This window comes from Panthera onca, chromosome F2 (assembly GCF_046562875.1).
Source record: "Panthera onca isolate mPanOnc1 chromosome F2, mPanOnc1 haplotype 2, whole genome shotgun sequence".
NCBI lineage: Eukaryota > Metazoa > Chordata > Mammalia > Carnivora > Felidae > Panthera > Panthera onca.
This window is the reverse complement of record NC_138356.1, coordinates 60,852,126-60,875,729: the sequence shown is the minus strand read 5'-3', so window position 1 is coordinate 60,875,729 and position 23,604 is coordinate 60,852,126. Positions and strand designations below refer to the sequence as shown.

At 40.5% G+C, this 23,604-nt stretch overlaps 1 long non-coding RNA gene across 1 annotated transcript; it reads left to right on the top strand.

The window, feature by feature from the left end:
* The first annotated feature begins 2,186 nt into the window (after positions 1-2,186).
* Positions 2,187-22,298, top strand: LOC132664826 (uncharacterized). The gene is made up of 4 exons (XR_009603864.2): positions 2,187-2,654; positions 15,135-15,292; positions 18,045-18,193; positions 22,180-22,298. It is a non-coding gene; the product is annotated as an uncharacterized LOC132664826 (long non-coding RNA).
* The last annotated feature ends 1,306 nt before the right edge of the window (positions 22,299-23,604 follow it).

The window sequence follows — 23,604 nt, the reverse complement described above, 5'->3', positions numbered from 1 at the left end:
AGCAGAAGAGGAACCTGATGTATAGACAGGCTAGGCAACTTTGCCAGTGTCACACAGCTCAGGAATGGCAGCACCAGAATTCAAGCTCAGGAGCTGGCCTCTGAGTCTCAGCTCTTGACAACTCTCTAAGATGCTCAGGCTGTTCATAGGTACAAACCGGAATGATACACTGATTTTTAGCCATTGGAATGATAAAAATTTGAAAGCTTGATATATTGATACATCTATTGTTGGCAAGAGTTTGGGGAAAATGACATCTGTACACACCTTGGGTGGAAGTGGAAACTTTTGAAAGGCAATTTGACAGTAAGTATTAAAATTAAGTATGTGTGCATTTATACACTGAGCCAGCAAATCAACTTCTGGAAATTTGCTTTATAGATATGCTTACAAAATTATACCAAGAGAGTGCAAGGATATTCACTGCAGCTTTGGTGTGAGTTAGTCAAAAACCTGGAGTCGATGTAAATGTCAACCAATAGGGCAGGGTTTAAAGAAATCGTGATGATTTGATGGAATGTGGATGTGGGAGCACTGATACGGACATATCACAAACATATACCGATATGTTCTATTCGTTTGTTAAGGCTGCCATAACAAGATACTGCACACTGGGGGGTGGAAACAACAGAAATCAATGTCCTCACAGTTCTGGAGCCTGGAAGTCCTAGAGACCTCTCCTTTATTTGCAGATGGCCACCCTTTGGCTGCCTCTTCACATATCCCTGTGCGTGTGTGCCCCTGGTGTCCTTCTCACATCTTAATTCTCTCTTCTGATAAGGACAGCAGTCACATCGGATTAGGGGCAACACTAAGGCCTCTTTTTACCTTAATTACCTCTTTAAAGGCCATTACCTCCAAATATAGTCACATTTTTTTCTCTCTCTCTCTTTTTAAAAAGGTTTTTGTGTGCGTGGTTTTTTTTATGTCTATTTATTATGAGAGAAAGAGAGAAAGACACACACAGTGCGGGCAGGGGAGGGGCAGAGAGAGAGAGAGACAGACAGAGAGACAGAGAGAATCCAAAGGAAGTTCCAGGATCTGAGCTGTCAGCACAGAGCCCGATGTGGGGCTTGAGCCCACGAACTGTGAGATCATGACCTGAATTGGAGTCGGATACTTAACTGACTGAACCACTCTGGTGATTCTCCAAATACAGTCACATTCTGAGGTACTAGGAGTTGGGGCTTCAACATAGGAGTTTTAGGGGACATAATTCACCCATAACATACGTGGAAAAGATAGATAATCTTATAAATAGTATATTGTCTTATGTGTAATTTGGAAAGCTACATAAGGCTGGTATATGCATTGACAATTTTTTCTGTAAAGCTCTGCAAGAAACTCTGAAGCAGACTTACTTTGGGGGTAAAAAACTAGATGAGCTTGGAGTGTGGTTGGGGGTAAACACCTGTTTTACTTTTCTATCTTTCTATGTTTAATATTCTGACCATGTGGAAGCATTGCTTTATTTTATTGTTCAAACCTCAGCAAGGGCTACCTACATAGAGGGATTGATTATGCAACATTTTTGCCTTTAATTTTTGTTGAAGAACTTCATAGATATTATTAAAATTAAAAAATATATACTCTTAAAAAGGAACAAGAAAATTGAGAGGAAAGGGACCGCTTATATATGTGGAGAGATTACTGGTTTATGCTTAACTTTGTTTTCAGTATGTTGTGATATATTGATGGTCTTTGAAAAGAACTTCTATACTGTTTCATAACCCATGGTCCCATCCCATTTTTCTGGTGTTATTTCAATTTATAAAGTTTTCTTGAAGGTTAACCTATATTAGGAAAGCATTGTGTCTTTTCTTCCCTGGAAATGGTCCAACAAGAAAAAAAAAAAAAAGACATTACTATCAACTTTTGACTATCTCAATTCTATTGATCTGCTTTAGGGATTAAGCACAGCAAATTATTAATCACTGCCCACCTTCTGTTACAAGCAGGCTCCTGGGTCACCTTCTCAGATCATCAGTGTGTTCATTAAATGTCAAAGAATTTTAACATTTGTTCAAAAGAAATGTGATCAGGAGGGAAATCTTTTACACAACCGTTCTCCAAAGCAGAATCTCGAAATCTCGCTTGCTTCTGGGTATGGATACGCCACTACTTCCTTCTAATAGCAAAGAGCCTTTGAATTGAAATATTTTAACAGATTTGACCCATGGGGAAAGGCAAAGAGGAAATTACTTTTATTGAGGGCCCACCATGTATTGAATACATATGTTCTCTCATTTGACCTTCATGGCTACCCTGTGAAATGAGTATTATTACTTCCCATTTACTGATGAGGGAATAGAATCAGAAGGTTCAGGAAGAATTTCAAACTCTGGCACCTGGGGTATGGATGGAACCAAGATCCATCACCAGGTCTTTGCATGTGGAAGCATGTGTCCAGCCTCGCCTCTGCCAACAGTTTACAACAAGGGTGCTGCAGGGCCCTCTGGCTTCGGGGATTGGTGAGACGGAGCAGGACAGCAGGTCCAAGGCCTGGGTTTCCCTTGGAAACAGGACAATGGAAGAATCTTCACTCCAGGGGAGTGTCACCAGGGGAGACACTGGTTCGATAGTAAAGCAATGCTGCTGGAGGGGTTTCCACTAATTCCTTCCTTTTACACAGGGGGAAAATGAGGCCCAGAAAGGTTAAGTGAATTTTACTCTTATTTCTTATATTCCCAATTTCTTCTTTCTTGTTGCCTTTTGTAGATTTAAAGAACAAAGTAGCAAATTCTGCAGTGCAGGGAGATGGTTTGCCAGAGGATTCTCTGTGGGCTGTGTGGCCTCATTCCTTTTTATTAGTCCACTGCCTAGATGTACTTGAGCTTTATCCTGTGTTTTCCTTTCAAGGTTTCATTAAGAAAGAAACCTTGGAAATCGTCACTTATTTTATTATATATGTTTTCATGGTAGAAAAATAAAAATACACAAAAATATCTGAGGTGCCTGGGTGGCTTAGCTGGTTGAGCTTCTGACTCTTGATTTCTGCTCAGGTCATGATCCTGGGGTCATGGGATTGAGTCTCGGATTGGGCTGTGTGCTGAGTGTGGAGCCTGCTTAAGATTCTCTCTGTCTGTCTGTCTGTCTTTCTCTTTCTGTCTGTCTCTCTTTCCCTCTCCCTACCTCCCTTTGCCCCTCTCCCCCATTCACATGTGCTCACCTGTTCTCTAAAATAAAATTAAAAAAGAAAAAAGAAAAACATACAAAAATATTTAAAAAATGAAATTCCACATAATTTCTTACTCCACAAATCAAAGTTTGGGGTATAACCTTTCAAATACTTTACCATAATATAAATGAATGTACCCCATGCCTAACTATACGGATATCTGAGGCAAAACAAACAAACAAACAATATTGATCTTTTCTTTATTTAAAATGTTGGTGTTTTGTTCATCATGGATTTTTTTGCATTACTTTGATTTTTCAAACATTACATTGAAATAGTATCTGTGTTAGTTACTGAATTTTTTGGTGTCCCTTAAATTTTGTTCCTGAGATGAATTCTGTTCTATGTCATTGTCTCATGCTTGCCCTGGCCTGGGAATACACACATTACTATTAAAATAAGTTTTATTTTCAGCTTATTTTACAACGTTAAAAAAAACCATACTATAATGAGATTTTATACTTCTATAGCACTTACTATATAATTCTATAGAATCACTATTCTTTGTACTCTATGTGTTAACTCAATTCTTGTAACAGCCCAATGAGGTAGGTACTGTTTATATTATTTCCACTTTGTAGATGGACAAACTGAGGCATGCAGAGTGAAAGTGCCCAAGGTCACATGGTTAGTGAGGGGCAGAGCTGGGATTTGAACTTAATAGCGGGGTTCCTAGAGTGTGTGCTCTAACCTGCAATGAACTCTGTCTCTCCTCGAGCACAATATCCTGTTACGTACATTTTTTTTTTTAACTCTATCATGGGAATCTTTCAATTCAATACGGAAGACTCTACCCATCTTTAGATTCCCAATATAAATGGAAATTTATAGGTAAAAAACCCAAACATCTCTCAAGAGCACCTTGACAACCCCCTCTCCTGTAGCCAGTGGCATTGCCTCCGCCCCTGCCCTTTGCCTGTCAAGACTGTTTCTCTCAAGTGGACTTTTGACCATTTCAACTATAGCTTCTCTTTTGTGCCAATGTTCTTATTTTGAAGATAATTGACTTGAGCCAGCAATCTGGCTGCTGTGTATGCAGAGCAAGCCACCTCTTCACAAGCTTGGGGGAAACATTTGGAGCACAGATTGCAAAGCACCTGAATTTGAAATGTTTATTTCTTGGCTGGCTTTTATTTTCTTCCAACTATCAAAGGAACTCTGGCTGAAGTTGACGCATTAATCACTTGTCTAATTTCATTTCTTAAAACCTAGTTATTTTTAAATGATAAGTAACATGATTTACTGCCCTTTTTGATTTAGAAACCTGTTCAAAATGCAGAGTGGTGTCTGTCTCTTTGTTCACAGAGTCTTGGGATGCTTTTTCTTTTTGGGATAATTAAATGCTTATGATTCTTTCATCTAAAATGCATGTTCATTATTGATATAGTTCATGCACTCTGGACCATTTCATTTAGGTATTGGTTATTTCTAGTAAAATGCAATATGGTTGGCATCCCTAGATAAGTGGGCTAGGAGAAATACCCTGACCCATTGTGATTATTTTGCAATATGGTACCTTTCCATTTGTGGGTAGTTAGCAAATCCTGCTAACAAGGTCACTAATTCAATCCCTAGATGGCTCAGTTCCAAGGCCAAAGTCAGTGCTCTGATTTTGTGATGTGGAACATTGATCACAGTGTGTGTGTGTGTGTGTGTGTGTGTGTGTGTGTGTGTGGCAATGGGGTAAGAACAGTCTGAGTAGTTTATGTGTATCACTGAGGGTGGTTGGTGGGGAGGTAGTGGGTAAGTTAGGTGGTGTTATGGGCTGAATTACATACCCCCAAATTATATGTTGACGTCTTAACCCCTAGACTCCCAGAATGTGACTATATTTTGAGAGGGTCTTTAAAAACTGTCATTGAATTAAAATGAGGAGACCACAACTGGTCTTCTCCTGAGAAGATATCAGAGGACAGCCACACACAGATAGGGACTATGTGAAGACACAGGGAGAGACGACCATCCACAAGCTGGGGGCCTCAGAAGAAACCAACCTTGACTCAGATTTCTAGTTTCCAAAATTGTGAGAAAATGAATTTCTGTGATTTAAGCCAGCCAGTCTATGGTACTTTGTTATGGAGGTCCTAGGAATCTAATTCAGGTGGAAAGTGGATAAAACAGAGTAGACTTTTGAAATGAATTACATACATTTTTGGTAAGCTGGTCAAGTTAAAGATCTCATTAATTTTACTGTCCCTGGTAATTTTTGTACCTGGAAATAGATTTCCTGCTCTTGAATTGTTGTGATTCTCCATGTTATAATGAAATAGCTTTAGTAGCCAAAATGGACTAAGTGTACTAAGTGGTTGGAAATTCCAATGAATCACCTCTGAAGAATGGGCCGTGGAGGACTAAGGAGCACAGCTATCCTGAGGCAACTGTTGAAAGACAGGGTGCCACTTCCCTTTGAATGGAGGGGAAGGAAACCGTTGCTCTCATGTGACCAGCATTGTGCTGTGAGCTTTACATACCTGGTGTCCTTTCATTTTTGCCACAAACTTGACATGTATTATATTATCCCTATTTTACAGACAAGAGCATGGAGGACATGCCAATTATAAGAACTTGTGACTCAAATAGGTCTGCCTACATGCAAACTCCATATTGTTTTTATTACACTGTGATGCCTCTAATTTCTTTCTTTTCTTTTCTTTTCTTTTCTTTTCTTTTCTTTTCTTTTCCTTGCTTTTCTTTTCCTTTCTTTTCTTTGTTTAATTCTTTCTTTCTTTCTTTCTTTCTTTCTTTCTTTCTTTCTTTCTTTCGAAAATATTACTACTTTGGTTCCTATAATGGCTAATTTCTTATGCCAACTTAGCTTGGTTATAACATCTACTTATTTAGTCAAATAAGAAGTTATTTGCCTGGTTGTTTAGCCAGTCTAGAAATTGCTGTGCAAGTGCTTTTTAGATATGATTAACATTTATAATCAATAGACTTTGAGTAAAACAAAGATTACTCTCTAATTGGATGGGCCTCATTCAATTAGTTGAAAGCCTTGGAGCAAAGATTGAGAAGGAAAAGTTCTGTCTCAAGACTGTAGTATCAACTTTTACCTCAATTTCCACCTTGCTTGTCTGCCTTACAGATTTTGGCTTTGTCAGCCCCACAGTTGTGTGAACCAATTCCTTAAATCTCATTCTCTTTGTATATGTCCTATTGGTTTTGTTTCTCAGGAGAACCCTGGCTAATACAGTCTTTAATTAAATTTGAGTCTTCAGCTTGGAAGGTAGGAAGTCTCTCAGTTGTCTCAGAGTAAGTTACTTGCTGTACCAAACAATCTCCAAATCTCAATGGGTTGACACAATAAAAATTTTATTTCCTCCATATCTTGATCCAACAGAGTATTGGGAAGTTGGTCCTTTCCATGGTGATTAGGGAACTGGGCTTCTAGTCAGTTTTTCTGCCAACTTCCAGGGTTTCTGATGTCCATCCCCAATCCTCTGCTCTGGCTGGGAGAGGAGGGAAGTGAGTGGGTTAGAGGTCAGCCTGTGGGGCACACTTTTCTCCTATATTCCACTGTTCATAGCTGCAAGGACACGGGGTGTGTAGTCTTTCTGGAAAAGTCCAGAAAGGAGAGGAGAAGCACATGTATTGGAGAGCACTGACTTTCTCAGTTACAGCCTTATAGCTGTCAACATGATAAGGGGAGTGGTAGGAAAAAAATCAGCAGAATAAATGGATGTTGTTTTTGAATGGAAACACAAAATGTTTCTATATGTTTATTTTTAAAGTTAATTCATGGATCTAAAGTTAATTCATGTTTATTTTTAAAGTTAATTCATTTATCTTTCCAATAAAAATAATTCTAGGATTCTTGCCCTAGAATTTACCAAACTTTTCCCAAAAACTAATCTGGAAAAATAATGGTACATACAACCAGAGACAGCTTTGAGCAAGAAGATCGGGTAAGGTGGGGAATCTGTTTCCATTAGATATTAGACAAGGCTATAAAATAATACCTTGCAACTGAGATACCATTTAATATCAACTGGTAATGGCCAGTGCTGGTGACCTGCTAGAAAAATGAATAAGCTCAGATGGGGTTGGTGGTATTGTTCTTCGGTACAACTCTTTCAGAAAGCAGTGTAAGGAGACCTCTCTCTACATATATGTATCAGGAACCATAAAAACATTCCTACTCCTTGACCCAGAAATATTGACCCTAGGACTTTTTTTCAAGGAAAGAACTCAGCTTAAAAAAAAAAAAAAAGCTATTTGTAAGGATATATTCATTATATTAAGTCTCAATAGGAAAAATAAAATTGGTGCTAAATTTGCAAATACCTAGTAATTATCTTTAATGAGAGTCCTTCTCTTTTTATAAATACCCAATGTCTCACCAGCCACTGGTAGGGTAGGAACTGAAAAATAGAATTTTGCTTTAAATTGGCGAGGAAGAGCTGAGGCAGAACATGGATGTAACTGAATATCTGCTCACCGCTGTGGAATCATATCATCTTTGTAGATCTAACCATGCTTCTTTCTCTCTTCCTACTCTTAAAGCACACTATGGTCATTATTAAGGCAATTTTCCTAACTCTTAAAAAGCTTTAATCCTGCTTGCCTTTGGAGATTCTCTGGGGGAACAGAAAAAAGGAAAGATTAAAGTAAAACCCAGCCTCAATAATGTTTGCCGCTGGCAAACAAAGGTGCCCCAAGACGGAACCCAGGTGAGGATTTGATAAATTTACGCTGTGATTTGTGTATATGCATAAGACTCTGACAGGGAAAGAATAGTCTGGCTTCTTCTTGTAAGTCACGGACATCTTTGTTGGTTTACCCTTTGGCCTAGGATGTTTGCGGTAGAATGCTTGGGCCCTTCTGCTGGGAGGAATAAGGCTCTGGGCCCCATTCTGTCCTCCTCCTCATTTTTTGATTGAGCAGAAGTTAGTGTGTAGAAGGTAGCGGGGGAGGATTCCAAGTGCATTTGGATATCTCTTTGTCTGTAGGATATCTGTGCTAGTAAATCCACTGGGTGCTACTAGCTGAGCGAAAGGAGCAGAAGGTAGGGTGGGACAGCCCACCTGTTGTCTTTGTCTTGCTGATGAATGCAAGCCTTCCCTAGAGGCATCTGTCTTCTTTTCAGCCCTCTCCAGAGCTACTGCTGGAAAACAAACCCCTCAAAGTTCCTAAGCTTCTTTGAGGAGTCAACCCAGCTATCTAATCTATTTTTTTTTAAGGTCTTTGGGTAGAAGACACAAGTGGGAACAGATTTACCAAGAGAAATGGCAATAGAGACAGAAATCATAAGAACAAACAATAATTACAGGATTGCCAAAGACACAGTAACAACTCTTTCCCAACGCCTCCCACTGTCCTGGCCACACTCCCTGATTCCTGGGCCCTGAGGCCCGGGCTCATGACTACTGCGGTCCCTGCAACTAAGTACCGGGCCTGCTCCCTGGTGGTTCCAAGGGCCTAGCCTGAAGTCCTGGGCATGCACCCCCACGGTGGTGGTGGGAACTTTAAATAAACACAGCCCAGGGGAAGAGGGAGGAGAATAAGAAGCCTGTGTTCTCACACAGCACACAACAAGTCTCCTTGTGGCTCTAGCACAGGGAGCTCCCCTTCCAGCTGTCCCAAACATTTTCTCTTCCAAGAAAGCACTTTACAAATGATACCTCGGACAACAGGAACAGTTTTGAGTCACCAACCACATAGCAAGCTAGAGGTTTGGGAAAGTCTCTCAGTGCTGGGTCAAGGCAGGCAGCAACTTAGTGGCTGGAACATGGTGTTCCTGTGGTCTCCAGGTGTGATCCAGATGCTGGCTTTCCTCTTCTTAGGGTAGTGCTAGTGTGGGCAGTGGGTCCTGGCTGCTCAGGCAGCCGGGGATCTGTGTGGATTTCTTAACTTTGCAGGTTAGCTGGACATTCTTTGTTCTCTCTCATCCTCTCTCCCATTTTTAATCTCGCTCTTTCTCTCTCTCTCTCCTTCCACATTATTTTCATTAATTGAGCATTTACTATGCACGGAATTCTGTGCTGGACATTTAGGAGGCTGCAAAGAAGTAAAAGGCATACTTTCACCCTCCAAGTAGCTGAGAGCCTGGTTTTGGAGACTGTAACCTGAGCTGGGAGTAGAGTACTTGGTTCCAGAACTTCTCTGTGATAGATCAGTGGTATTGGTATGACCTTGGGCAAGTCACTGAACATTTTTTTTTTAGTTCAGTTTCCCCATATGTGAAATAAGGGGTCATACGAAGTTATCCCATTATTTTCTAAACTCTGTTGAGTTTTTATAGTGTCAAATAAGTAATTTGTCCACTTCATGGAGGAAAGTGGCATTGCAGAGTTCTTAGAGAAAGCTTTATAGAAGAGACGGGACTTGAGTCCCAAAGGACGCATAGGGCATACTAGCAAGGAGAAAATGACCTGCAAATCCAAGGGACTAGAGCTATTTGGGAAGAAGAAGCCATGAGGAAGTTCTGGGCTAGGATGGATGTGGGAGGAATTGAAAAGAAGGAGCAGATGAGGCAAATGTAAAAAATAGATCTTGGATATAGGGAAATGAGAGAGAAAAACCACTGAGTATCTTCTTGATTTTAAACACAAACGATTTCAAACCGGAAGACAATAAAGTGAGTTTGTCTAATGGGGGAGATGCTGAGTTCCGTTTCAGATATGTTGAATTTGAGATGGGGCTAGGATGTCCATTGGAAATGTCTGGGGTGCAGTTGAAAGTGTGTAACCAACCTTTAGTTAAAGGTCATGAGTGACCTTCAAAGATTGGGGAATTTTTTGGTGACAGGTTTGTGACGAAGTGATGAGCCTGGATGAGAGCTCTGACAAAATATGAGAAAAGAGCCAGCAGAGGGTGAAAGGATGAGATGTGGGGAGTCCCCACCGTTCAAAGAGAAGCCAGCAAAGGAGACAGAGGAACAATCAGAGACAGAAGGAGAGCTAGGGCAGCAAGGAGGGAGACAGTTTCCAGGCAGGTGGGTGTCCAAGACTTGAAGGTCACCTGAGAAAATGCTGCCGGGATGGCAAACAGATGGTCACTGTCGAGCTTTCCTGATTTTGTTATTGGTTCTTCTCTCTTATGGAAATGTCAGATGGGACATTTAGGGAAGTTTGGTGGAATTCGTTTCTCTAAGGATCTTTTTGCTCGTTCATTTATTTTAAGAGAAAACCTGGAGGAAATTGAGTTGGAGTATAAGAAATCCTTATTTTAAAATATTAATGCTAAAATAAATAAATAAATAAATAAATAATAAAAAATATCAGCGCTAGATTTATAATTAATTTAGTGCAGTGACTACTTCATTCCTCAAACATTAATATCTAAGTTGCGACTGAAATGTGTAAAGTATCTTAACATTTTGGGAGAGGGCATGTCACAGTATGATCCTTCTCCCCTGAAAAAATACACAAAATAAAATATTATTCTTCTCTTCAGAAAAATATACAAAATAAAGTATGATCATTCTCAGAAAAATATATAAAAATTAACATACAAATTTAGGTGCAGTTTCCCTAAAACCCCTATGGGGTCATGTACCCAAGTGAAGAACTCTCACATATGGTCCAGCTCCTGATGTTATGTAACCTCTCTGTGCCCATTTTTCTTATTTGTAAAATAAAAACAATCGTTTGTATAATGAAGATTAAATGAGCAAACACACAGGGCTCAGAATAAAACATAACACATGGTGAGCACTCGATGATTATCTCTTATGGTTATGATTCTTATTATATGACATTTCCTCAACTAAATGACTCTTCTCTGGACAAAGCCCTTTTTCCCTAAAGCATTCACTTACTCAAACACTCATTCACATATTCACTCATTCATTCACTCATTCACTCACTCATTTCCTTTCTTTCTCACTTTCTATTAACTTGTCAGAGGGTCTAGAGAATTAAAGAGGACTCAAGCTGCAAACCTCATCATCAAGAAGCTGTCAACCTCATGACCTGTAAACAGACATTTAGTTTCCCCCCAAATTTCAAAGTTGAGGTTTCAAGTAAGAAAAGAGCAAAGAAATAAGTTGGGAGCAAACACAGTGTGTCTACTGATAAAATTCGAGAAGAAGATGAGTTTGATGTGTGCGGAGTGTAAGGTGTTTGGAATCCACTGGTTTGGAGTTGATGAGAGTGGAATTAAATCTTTGTGAGATGGAATGGTAGCATCACCCTCTGCCATTGTTAAAATTTGGGTTTATTTAAAAAAGCAATAATACAAAGAACCAAGGGGACTGTCCGTTAGGTGCTTTGACAGGACTCTGATTTTACTTCTATTGTAGCATCCTGAAGCTTATTGCCATCATTGGCCTACATTAGACAGTGAGCTACCAGAAGGCAGGGAGTCTCTCTCATTCATTTTTGTGCCTAATACTGACTAATTGGTTGCATGATTGTATTTAAAGGGAAAAAGAACTTTTCCCATTTGTTCCCATTTTAACAGAATACATTTACATAGAACTCACTAAGGTAAAATTACCAGTGATTATCTGTTCATTAAGATGTCTACCTGACAAACACCTTGTTAATCTATGATTTGTATTGTTCTGAAAAGTATTAAGATAACTTTAAACATATTGAATAATTCAGAGGTTTCACCCACTCTGAATGACCTTACCAATTAGATTAAATTAGCATGATATTCATATTTACTGTCTTAGAAAAGCCTGTATCTTAGAAAAAGGAAGTGGGAAAAAGCCTAAGAATTCACTTACCTTTGGTGTCTTTAGGGTTAAGAAGGGGCTTCATTAAACATTGTTTTTAATTAAAATTTCTTTGAAATAGTTTTATGTACCACTTGAGTCCCATTATGTATTTTTTACATTAGGGCTGAACAAGCTTCTGAATATAAAATCAAACTGGGATTTGCTCTTGAACACTCTGAAGGGAAAAACAGATGTTTTTTTCATGATTGTCTCTGGGTTTATTAGGAAAATGTACTTTGAGTTAAAACATTTTTTATAAGAACTGAAGACAAGGTGCCCCATTTTACTGGATAAGGTAGAATGTGGGACAAAACCCAAACTTCTTGGTCTGACTTTTAAGGACACCTGGTGTCCAAGCTCAACCTACTTTTCTAGTCTATCTTTCCATGTCTCCCTAACCATACCTGTATTCCACCCAGACACGTCTACTTACATTTCCCCAAACTCATGTGCTTCCCAGCCTCTTACCTCTACCTCTCACAGCTCTGAATTCCCCCTGCAATCCCAGGACTTCACATTCAGAGAAAATTCTATCATCCTCTGGGAAGTATTCTCTCTCTCTCTAGATCCCATGTGGAAATGGTTCTTCCACCCACACTTCTTTTTAAATCAATGGTTATTGAGTGATTACTCCAGGCTAGTCACTGGGCTAAGAATTTTGCAGGCATTACCATAGCAAGCCTATGAGGTAGGTAATGTTATCAGCACCACTTTACAGATAGAGGAATAAGGTTTGAGTGGCTATTTAATTTTCTCAAGATCATTATAACAGGGAGATGGCAGAGTCAAGATGTGAATCCATTTCCATCTGGTTTTAGAATCTGAGTTCTCACCCATCATATTATTCTGCCTCCCCTGACTCTCCCCTAGCACTCTTTTATTTCACAATTTTGTTACTGAAATAGACTTCCTTTTAATTAAAAATATATTTTGGTATTTTTCATGTTTATCCTGCACGTTTCTCTATTTTCTTTTTTTTTAAATGTTTATGTACTTATATTTTGAGAGAGGGGTGGAGGGAGGAGCAAAGAGAGAGGGAGAGAGAGAATCTCAAGCAGGGTCTGTGCTTTCAGAACAGAGCCCAACTAAGTACTCGATCTCACAAACTGTGAGATCATGACTTGAGCTGAAACCAAGAGTAGGACGCTTAACCAACTGAGCCACCCAGGCGCTGCAACTTTTCTATTTTCAACTGGACCATGAAGCCCTTGGAGGGCAAAGATTGTGTCTTCTTAGTATTTCCCTTTGGTTTCTAGCATGGTGTCTTTTGCATAATTAGTAAGTACTTCCTGAAGAATTAAAAGTAAAATAAATTGAGTAGAACAAAATGGACTTCCCAAATCTTGAAAGTTAGAGTTAGCTCACAATTTAGGCTATCTGTCCTCATAGAGGTTATAGACTGAATTTTTGTGTCACATGTTGAAGCCCTAACCCCAAATATGATGGCATTTGGAGATGGGGCCTTTGAGAAATAATTAGGGTTAAATGAGATCATGAGGGTAGGATCCTCATGGTGGGATTAGTGGCCTTATAAGAAGAGGAAGATAGAGGAGAAAGAGATATCACTCTCATTGCCATGTGAGGACACAGTGAGAAGGTGGATGTCTATAAGCCAGGAAGAGATCTCTCACTAGGAACCAATTGGTGGGCACCTTGATCTTGGACTTTTAGCCTCCAGAACTATGAGAAAATGAATGTTATTTAAGCCCCACCCCAGTCTCTGGTGCTTTGTTAAACAGCCTGAGTAGACTAAGGTACAAAGGTATATTAGAAATGAGAGGTCTTTAAAAAATTTATGGGGTGTCAGGATGAAAGGAAAACACCAAAGGGGCACCTAGAGAGAGAGAGAGGTTTGCAGAAGCCTCAATGTATGCCTAGCTCCTATATAGTAGGTGTTTTCTGTGTGAGCAGTCCAACCAAGCATGGTGTTGCATCCAGAAAAAATAACACATTTGATATCTAATGCTGACTAACAATAAAAATCTTTATTTCAGTCTCAAATAATTGGAAAGGGGATCACAGTGCCTTCTCTTTACCCAGGTAGTTCTTTCAGAGACCTGATCAGAGAGTGTCTGCCTTTCTTAACTTCCTGGCTACATGCTCACACTTGGCTTCTGGTTCTTCTTGCTTTCTTCCCTTCTCCCAGTGCAGTCTGTCCTCAGGCGGCACCCAATACCGCTGGCCTTGTGTATAAACACAACTCACTTAGAAGGCAGGAGTGTGTTGGAGGTGGAGGATGTGGTCATAGTTGTAGCAGAGTGAGATTATTCTAGAAATTCTGGTGAAAGCAATTGGGGAAGATTTGGGAAGCAACTTGGCTTTCGGGCACTCTAATGAGTTCAAGAATGCATGAGCACCTTACAGTGGCTGTGAAAAAGAGTATGTGAACCACATAATGGTCTATGTGATATGCTGTGGTGGCAAAGATGAGAAGGCACAGGTGAGTCATTTTGCTGTGACAGTGGTGAAGTTATTACTATTATTATTGCTTTCCTTTTTAAGGAATAGCTTTTAACACTGGCTGGTATTTAAAAAACATTTAAAATTGTCCAACTGTTCTATGTAGTCTTGCTCTTTACCAGTTAAGAGGTATATATGGTTGAGTGTAAAATGGATAGCATGAAATGGTGCTAAGGTGTGGGTTCATAGCCCTGCCCTACCTCTTAGTGTGAAAATACCCAAAGCTATTCAGCACTTACTAGGCACTGTTCCTGGTTTATCTGCACCATCTCCTTTGATTCCTTCAATAAACTTAATGAAGACACAAGCACTATGAAGAACTCTCATTTTACAAAGGAGGAAGTTGAGGCAGAGAGAGGATAAATTATATACTCCAGGTTAAAGAAGATAAATGGCAGGACCAGGAATTGAGCCCACACAGATTGTTTCTAGAATGTGTACTTTTAATCACTCCTGTCTATAGCTTCAGGTGGAGGGAACACAGTCTGTACTCTTCTCTGGCAAAGGTCCAGAGCAGAGGATATGACAGTCACCATGGGTTGACCATATTCTAGGAGCTAGTTTGGAAGCCCCAATTTTTGAGTTGCAATGATTATACATTTGGCACTTCCTTAATTTCCAAATGCATTTATATAGGAGGTAGACTGATCATTTTGACTGAGAGAGCAGTACAAGAGAGGGTAGCAAGGCATATATGAAAAAAGGGATCCTAACATCAATCCTTATGGACCTAGGATGGGTGAGGGAGGGTATATGAAGTTACAAACCACCCCTCAATCTCAGTAGCTCAATGGAATATGTTGTATTTTTCATGTTACATGTGCAATGAAGGCCAGCACGGTGCTCGATAATCACTCGGAACTTCAGAATGACAGAGCTCCTTCTTGATAAGTACTTACAAGATTGCTGTAGTAGGTGAAGACAAAGGGGTGAAGAGTGTCCACCTGAAAGTGACTTGCATCACTTCTGTTAATATTTCATTGGATAAAGTAAGTCATATGGCCAAGCCTCATTTCAAGGTGGGGGAGTATAATCATACAATCTTTCTAGAAGAAGAACCAGGAATAGTTGATGAACAGCACCCAGACTAACCCAGAGCCTGGAGAGGCTCAAGAGTGTAGATCCTGATTCAGTAGTCGCAGAGCATAATGCAGTTTCCAGGCTCAAGGGAGAGGCACAAATGGAATTTCCACGTTCTTTCCCCCTCAACAGTTGCTCATTCCAATTGCTTATTCCAGAAAATACACTGAGATGCCCAGAGAAAACATCATCATTTTTAAGTATTATCATAAAAAAGGTATTTCCTACTCATCTGATTATGTGAACCAAGAGCAATTAATTATGTGGTTGCGTGGTATCATGGGAAACAAACTCTGTCCAGGCTTGGTAAGAACAAGCTTTATGGCTGTTTTCATCTCCAGAATAGTCTACATGCAAGAACTCTTATTCATAATCTACAGTTCATAAAATTTTATCAAGTGCCAACATTAAAACCTAATTTGCTTGTTTCCCTTTAAGTATCATTGTGTGTGTGTCTGTGTGTGTGTCTGTGTGTGTGTTTCTCTCCAAAGTTAAGAATCCTTTTTAGGCTGATAAGAAAGCTTTTATTTTCCAATTTGATTAATGAGTGCTTTTTCTTTGGAATTGAAAACAAAGTTACTTGAGATACTTTCTGAAGCTTCCTCACTTGTCATAAAAGTATGAAGGTAACAGTTTTCAAATTAATTATCTCCCTTTTCTTTCCCTTCCTTTCTCTTCTCCTCCCTATCCTTTCTCGCCTCATCCCCTTGCCTCCTCTTACCTTCTCCTTCTCGCCTTCTCTTTCTCCCTCCCTCCCTTCCTATGTAATTCTCATTTGACGAGCTGCACACCCACCTTCTATCTGATCAATTCCTACCAATCCCTAAGGTCAATGGCTAACATTACTGCTTGGGTGAACCTTCCTTGTCCTTGAATGCCAGTTTTGTCCTTGGAATGAACTTCTATAGTATCAGGTACTTCCTCTCCAGAGCACTTATGAAAATGTATTTCTATGATTATTTGTGGAGTTATTTGTTTCATATCTTTCCCCCAATAAAACTGCAGGCTCCATGAACGCAGGCACCAGGATTCTCATGTTCATCACTGTGGCTGTAACACAACACCTGAGCCATGACAGGTGCTCAACAACGCTTTGGATATCTATTTAGTCAGCAATGCTATTACTTTCCCCCATCCCTATATTTGGGTGGGTGGCTTGATGGCTTTTTTGGGGTTGAGAGGTACAGGCCAACTCAGATGGGAATGAACTGACAGGAGAGAACCCCTGTAAAAATGAGAACAGCAGCAACAAAAATACCTGCTTGACACCAACCTGCTTTCTCTAAGTGTTGATATTTTGTGGATAGTGGTCAAGTGACATTTTAGATCAATGCAAGCTTATTGCTTCAAAACTCTGAAGTTTCAAAGTGCTATTGATGGAATAGTACATGGAGGGAAAAGAGGGAGAAAACTCCCTTTTTTTCTAGCAGTTACGTAAGGTCCTTTTCTGCCTGCCAACATGCCTGCCAACATGCCTGATATGATAGACTGAAAGCACCATTTTCTTGGTAAAACAAACACAGACTTCTCTTTAAAAACACCTTTTGATACTTTATGAGTAGGGCTGGTATATGTAACCGATCAAGACCAACATATGGCTTATTATGACATTTAGCTGATTAAAATAGTCTAGACATAAACTTGAGATTTCAGAAATGTTTAAGTTAAGTAAGAAATACATTTTAATGTACAGTAGATGTGTACTTAGTGCTAGGCCACCTGTATCCCTACAGGAATTACAGAGCAGGAAGTACTTTTGACTCAAGAAGTGTGTCTGAAAATTAAGGTTGTAAATTAACAACAGCTTGTCTATTAGATTATTTCAGCCATAAAGGACTCAGTATGTTTCAAAATGCTCATGATTTTCAATACATTTCTGTGGCTCAATTTAATAAAGAGGGATGCTGGGAATGGCTTTGGCTTGAAGGTCTGCAAAAGCACATTTTTAGAAAATCCCAGAGAATAAATAGTAGCTGCTAGTTAGGCTGTGGTAAAACACACCTGTGGCTAATGGAAAAGGAAAAGTTTGAGCCGCCCCTTGGCACCGGCCTCTGGGCCCACACCAGGGGGAGAGCTGTGGCTTAGTGGTCTGTGCCCAGCCTCTGCCACGGGGCCAGGAGCACCAGGCTTCTCCTCCAGCCTCCAAGACCTTGGGTATAGCCGCCACTCACTCTGGTTTTGTTTTCCTGGTTTGTAACTGGTGAATAATGAGGCCTAATTCACATACGAGGTGCCTGCAAGGCTTAATTAATTGGCTAATGTCTGGGGCCAAACACTTTGAAGTGCAGCCTCTTATGATTAGTTGTAGGGCAATGCTTAAGCTTGGGTTAGGTTGTGATTATGATGAGTTTTTCTGTCATCGTGACCCCCTTCTGGGCATGTAGGAGGTGGGTGAGGTCAGGGGAAGACATGGGGGTATGTTGGTCAGACACGCTTCTTTAGCTCTCTGAGAGAGAGATTGAAGAAGAAATAGGGAAGGAAGAGGAGGAGGAGGAGGAGGAGGAGGAGGGAGGGAGGGAAAAGAAAAGAAGGGAAGAGAAGAGAGTGGACACTTCTGAGGTCTCTGAGGGCATAGTTCCCAGGTGGTCTATGAGTGTCTGGGATTGACTGAGATGACAGCAGGGAAGAGCACAACGTGGTAATTTTGCCTTTCTCCTGCAGCCAAACTGTTGAGCTGGCAAGACGACACGGAGCCCACGGTGACCTGAAGCCCATTTGCCGTATTTGTCTTGCCAAGATTTTAATTCTGTCTGTGTATGTGAACTCTGTTGACCCTTTCCTCTCTGAAGCACTCAGTGGCTTGGACACAGGTATGGCAGCCAAGAGAATGGGGTCCTTCTCCCGGTTTGTGATTTACAGTGTGATTCTAAGTGGGGTACTTTGTTCACCTCCTTGGTTTCCTCATTTGAAGAACGAGGAGTAAATGAGCCAAGATGTAGCAGTTAGCTTTTGCTGCATGACAAACCACCCCAAAGCCTTGTGGCTTAAAACGACAAACATTTATTTAACTCACAGTTCGGTGGGTTGGCATTTGGGACTGAACTCCTCTGGGTGGTTTTGATGGTTGGGACTGGGCTTTGCTGACCTGAGCTGGGCTTGCTCATGTGTCTGCGGTCAGCTGGTAGGGCAGCTGGGGCCAATTGGTTTATGATGGCCACGCCTGGACGATGGGATGACTGGAGCCTTTCTTCACGGGTTCACGCATTCTCCAGCAGGCTAGCCCAGGCTGACTCATGCGGTGGTCAAAGGTTCTAAAAGAGTGGAAACTGCAAGGTCTTTGGAGGCCTAGGGACAGAACTGGCATGATCGAGTCACACACCAGCCCAGATTGGAGGGTGGGGAAATAGACTATTCTCCTTGATGGGAGCAGCTGCAGAGCATTGTGGCCAATGTTTCCTTTAAACTACTACACCAAGGTACTTTTCAGCCCCCAATTAACAATGACCAGAAGTCAGGACTAATAAAACAGCATCTATTTTTTCGAGTTCAGCTTTAAGAATCTGAGGTTACAAGTCCTGGCTGGCTGTTTTGAATTCATTATGTGACTTTAAATAAGTTTTTCAACTTTTTGTTGATTTTAAATTGCTGCACTAGGCTCCTTTTGCTTATATATTACTAGGAAAGCAATCAATGAAGAATTTTAGAGAGAAATTTAGGTATCCACAAGGATTGGTGAATAAAGGGCATTTGGTAACACAAAAATTAACACAAAAATTAATACATGTATTAGTACATACTTAGGTCCTTTAAACTTTTCTTTGCAATACAAATTTTTTCTCACTGTAGAAATTTAGAAAAGGAGTATAAAGAGATGAAAATGGAAGTCATATTTTACTCCATCATCAGAGGTAATAGTGTATAATTATTTATTCTTTGGTATAATTCCATCAAGAATTTTTCCAGTAGGTATGTGGTCTGCTGCAAACATAGGATCATACTGTCATACTGTTGTTATAATCTTCTCTTTCACTTTGATAACTATATGATAGTACTTAGTTTTTGGTGACTGTGTGGTGTTCTAGCGTGCACATGTGCCACAGTTTAGAGAACCCCCCCCCCCCCCCGCACACTGTTAGGCATTTAAATATTATTTTGCTTTTAAAAGTTATTTTAAAAAACATCATATAAACATTTCACTGCTAAACTCTTTGAATATATTTGTGGCATAATAAGGAATATATTTGGTCTTTGTCCCTGGTTTCTGGCATGGGACTCCTAAAACCCTTACACTTTCCTGAGTGACCGGAGTATGTTTCATCATTCATAAGGAGTCCTTCAGGGTGTATCTGAGTGTATGCTAATTAAGTGACATAGGGTGGGGATCCTACATAGCTTTATGATGGGGCTGGTCCTGAGGAAGACAAAGTGATGAGAAGATTGGAATTTTTAGTCCTGCCCATTAACCCCCGGAAAGGGTAAGGTGGGGGGTGGGGCTCCAGATGAAACTCTATAAAACTCTTGAACAATGGTATTTAATGAACATTTGGGTTAGTGAGTGGATTCATGTGCCGGGGGTAGAACACCCTAGTTCCAGAGGAATAGAGACTCCTGTACTCCAGACCCTTTGGGACTTTGCCCCTATGTACCTTTTCATTTGGCTCTTCACCTGTATTCTTTATAATATCTTTTGTAACAAACTGGTAATCTAATAAATAAACTTTTTCCTGAGTTGTGTGAGCTGCTTTGGCAAATTAATCGAATCAGAGGTGTGGGGCATGGGGATCCCTGATTTATAGCCAGTCAGTCAGAAACAGAGGTAAAAACCTGGACTCCTGATTGGCATCTGAAGTGGGGGTGGGGACAGTCTTGTGGGACTAAACCCTTTAAGCTGTGAAATCTGATGCTGACTCCAGGTAGGTAGTGTCAAAATTCAATTTGTAGGTTATCTGGTTAGTATTTGCTGAGACTCGGAGAATTGCTTGGTGCTTCTGGAAAACACTCCACCACTCTTAAATATTTCCATAGAACATATTTGTGGAAGTGGTGTTGCCATGTCAAAGGGTAGGCATAATTTAAAGACTTTTCATTCATTCTAAGAAATTCAAAAAAAGCTCAGCCATTTGCTTGCGCATTACTTACTGATAAGGCCCATGCTCTTGCTCTTCATTCTTTTGAATCCCTTCTGCGATGACTCTATATCTCATTGGAGGTTATACGACTCCCAAGATAAACAAACTGCAGAACTGGAAAGAATCTCAAAGATCATTAAGTCTAATCCCATAGGCAAAGCTCAGATGCTAGCACCTTCTCTCTGTATTCACTTAAAGGTATTGGATTTAAAGAAACACAACACACATAACATTAAGGTGTATCTGAGAAACATCAGTCCCACTTAGAGCTGTTGAGCATGACAGAGTTTCTGTTCTCTCTAGGACAAGGGAAGGAGGGAGAACAGACTTCTAAATGGTCCTGGTTTCCAAAAAGGAGCAAAACAACTCCTTCTACAACTCAGTTGCTCATGCCCCTCAGCACAGCAGGCTGAAACAGTTAGCAAGATGTCTGCTCAGTGCTGGGCTTTTGAGAGAAACTACAAATGTAGAGTTGGGGCATTCTCCTATCAGAAGAGAAATGATGAAAAATAAACACATCTAGAACAAGCATAAGAAACAGATTAATTCCACCAGATTATTTTTGCCATTCTTTACAAATATAGAAGCTAGAACAACTAGCCCTTCTTCTTTTTCTTTTAATGTTTATTTGTGAGATAGAGACACAGATGCAAGTGGAGGAGGGGCAGAGAGAGAGGGAGACACAGATTCCGAAGCAGGCTCCAGGCTCTGAGCTGTCAGCACAGAGCCCGATGCGGGGCTTGAACTTGGGAGCTGTGAGATCATGACCTGAACTGAAGTCGGACGCTTAACCAACTGAGCCACTCAGGTGCCCCACAACTAGCCCTTCTTAATTCCCTCCAGCATTCAGAATTCTAATTCCTATCTTTGGACTGGCATGGAGTTCAAGCTCAGAAAGTGGATTTATAACAACAAAACAAAACACAGAGCCATCTTGCAGTCTTACTTTTTCCTTGCACCCTGCTTCTTCTTCCATAGGGAAGATAGAGTCCAAACTGGTAGTGGTACCTATTCACGCTCCACAAATATATGAGATTGCCCGTTTTCTGCCAAGTCTAAGTGACACGTTCACGCCTGACATTTATTCATTCCCTCCAGTAATCAGATCATTTTGACTGGGCCAAGCTGGTCAGCCCAACTCCTTCTTCCCTTACAATGAGTTCTTTTCTAGAAGACTCTCATTCAACATACCTTCCTGATAGGGCACACTGAAGTAGATCTGAATTGTGCTTGGTGGACATGGCTTTGGCTAAGCCTTCTAATGCTCAGTTTATGAAAAACACAACATTTACCAAATTTCTGGTGATTTGGCTCCACTCTGTTTTCTCAGAAATCCCAGTAGCATTCACTCAAGTGTTCTCTTGGTTTCCTCATGAAATTCATTGGAGCATGGAGACTTCAGTCACTCAGCATAGCAACTTACTTTATTAATGATCTCCCCCCTTTTTTAAATACAGAAGATATAAACATCACCATAACCACAGAGTTTTCATGTTTCTTACTATCCGATGACACCGTCTCTCCCATTCAGCAGGCTTGAGCCTCCGTTGTTCCTGTACCTTCCTTGAATGTGATAAAAAACAAACAAACCTTTTTTGTTTCTTCCTAAACATTTGTTTCTAGGTTTAGTTCATTCTGACTATGTTCTCTGGCAGTGTTATTATAAGATCATTAATCACAACAACAACAATAATAGCAGCACAATAATGGTATTTCTTTGTTCTCAGGGCCCTCATAGCTTGTTTACACAGATCTGTCAAAGTTGGCAGAAAACGTCTTCCAAGACTTCAAGATAGATGATGAAGACATGGGGAGAAAAAGTTAACAATACTGTGGTGAAAAACTCCTTGAAGTAAGGGCAATTTTACTTGTAAAGAATGGCTGGCAAATATCTTGTTTTAAGGGGAGGATGGATTTATTTATTTATTTATTTATTTACAAAGACATTAAATTTTTTTTAATGTTTATTTATTTTTGAGTGAGAGAGAGAAACAGAGTGTGAGCAGGGGAGGGACAGAGACAGAGGGAGACACAGAATCTGAAGTAGGCTCCAGGTTCCGAGCTGTCAGCACAGAGCCTGATGTGGGGTTTGAACTCAGGAGCTGTGAGATCATGACCTGAGCAGAAGTTGGCTTCGGCTAATGCCTAACTGACTGAGCCACCCGGACCCAGGTGCCCCTTAAGGGGGGAATTTGGAGAATGTATATATGCTTTTGAAACCTTCCCATCATGGTCTTGCTCAAACATCCTTTCCTCTGGAGAGTGCTCCCTGATGCTTCACTCTGAATGCTTTTTCTCTTCTCTGACCTCTTAAGGAACATTGTTGTTTTTCTTACATGGTGATGACCCCTTTGTACTGTGTTTCAATATTTTTTTCTTTTCTGAACATGTCTTAGAAACTTTGCTATATTGTCAGTTCTTTGGCTCATCTGTCTTTCTATCTGTAGCTCTAGCACAGGGTCTGGCACACAATAGGTGCTGAATCAATGCTTGTTGAACGAAAGAACAGAACTGGAAAGGAAGGACTACTTGCAAGGACAACATACTCAGAGGGAAGCTCTCCAGAATATACATAGGTGTACACAGGAGACAAACACTGGAACCAAAGAAATGAGAAGGAAGCTATAAGGATCTTAAGTCTTGAAAGTCGCAGGTTTACACATTCTCAGTTGTTTTGCAGTCATTTCAGTTTGATTTAATCTACTGTCATGTGTTAAACATCATTGTGATCTGGCACTGTGTAAAGATGTTGTATTGGTCTCAGCCTATCAATAGCGATGCTATTGGCTGGGAACGACTGGGGGCACTCACTTGGGCCTGTATTACTTGTGACAAGCCCCATTTTGCCAATATTGTGGCTGGAGCAGCCCTTATGGTTCTTATTATATGATTGCAGGACACACCTCAGCAACAACCTTCAGGGAATTTTGCAGAACAAGATTTATTATTCACAGGTTCTGGAGGGTACATGGCATGCCCAAGCGCCACACAAGCATGGTCATGGATAGAGAGAGAACATGTAGACCTGAGGCTCTGCCTTTATTAGCTGTCTGAGTGGGGGTGTCTAGGGTTTAGCAGGTTCATTCTTTATTGGAGAATTGGAAACATAAGAGTAGGAATTAAGGGAGTGGGGAGGGAGAAACCAGGTCAGT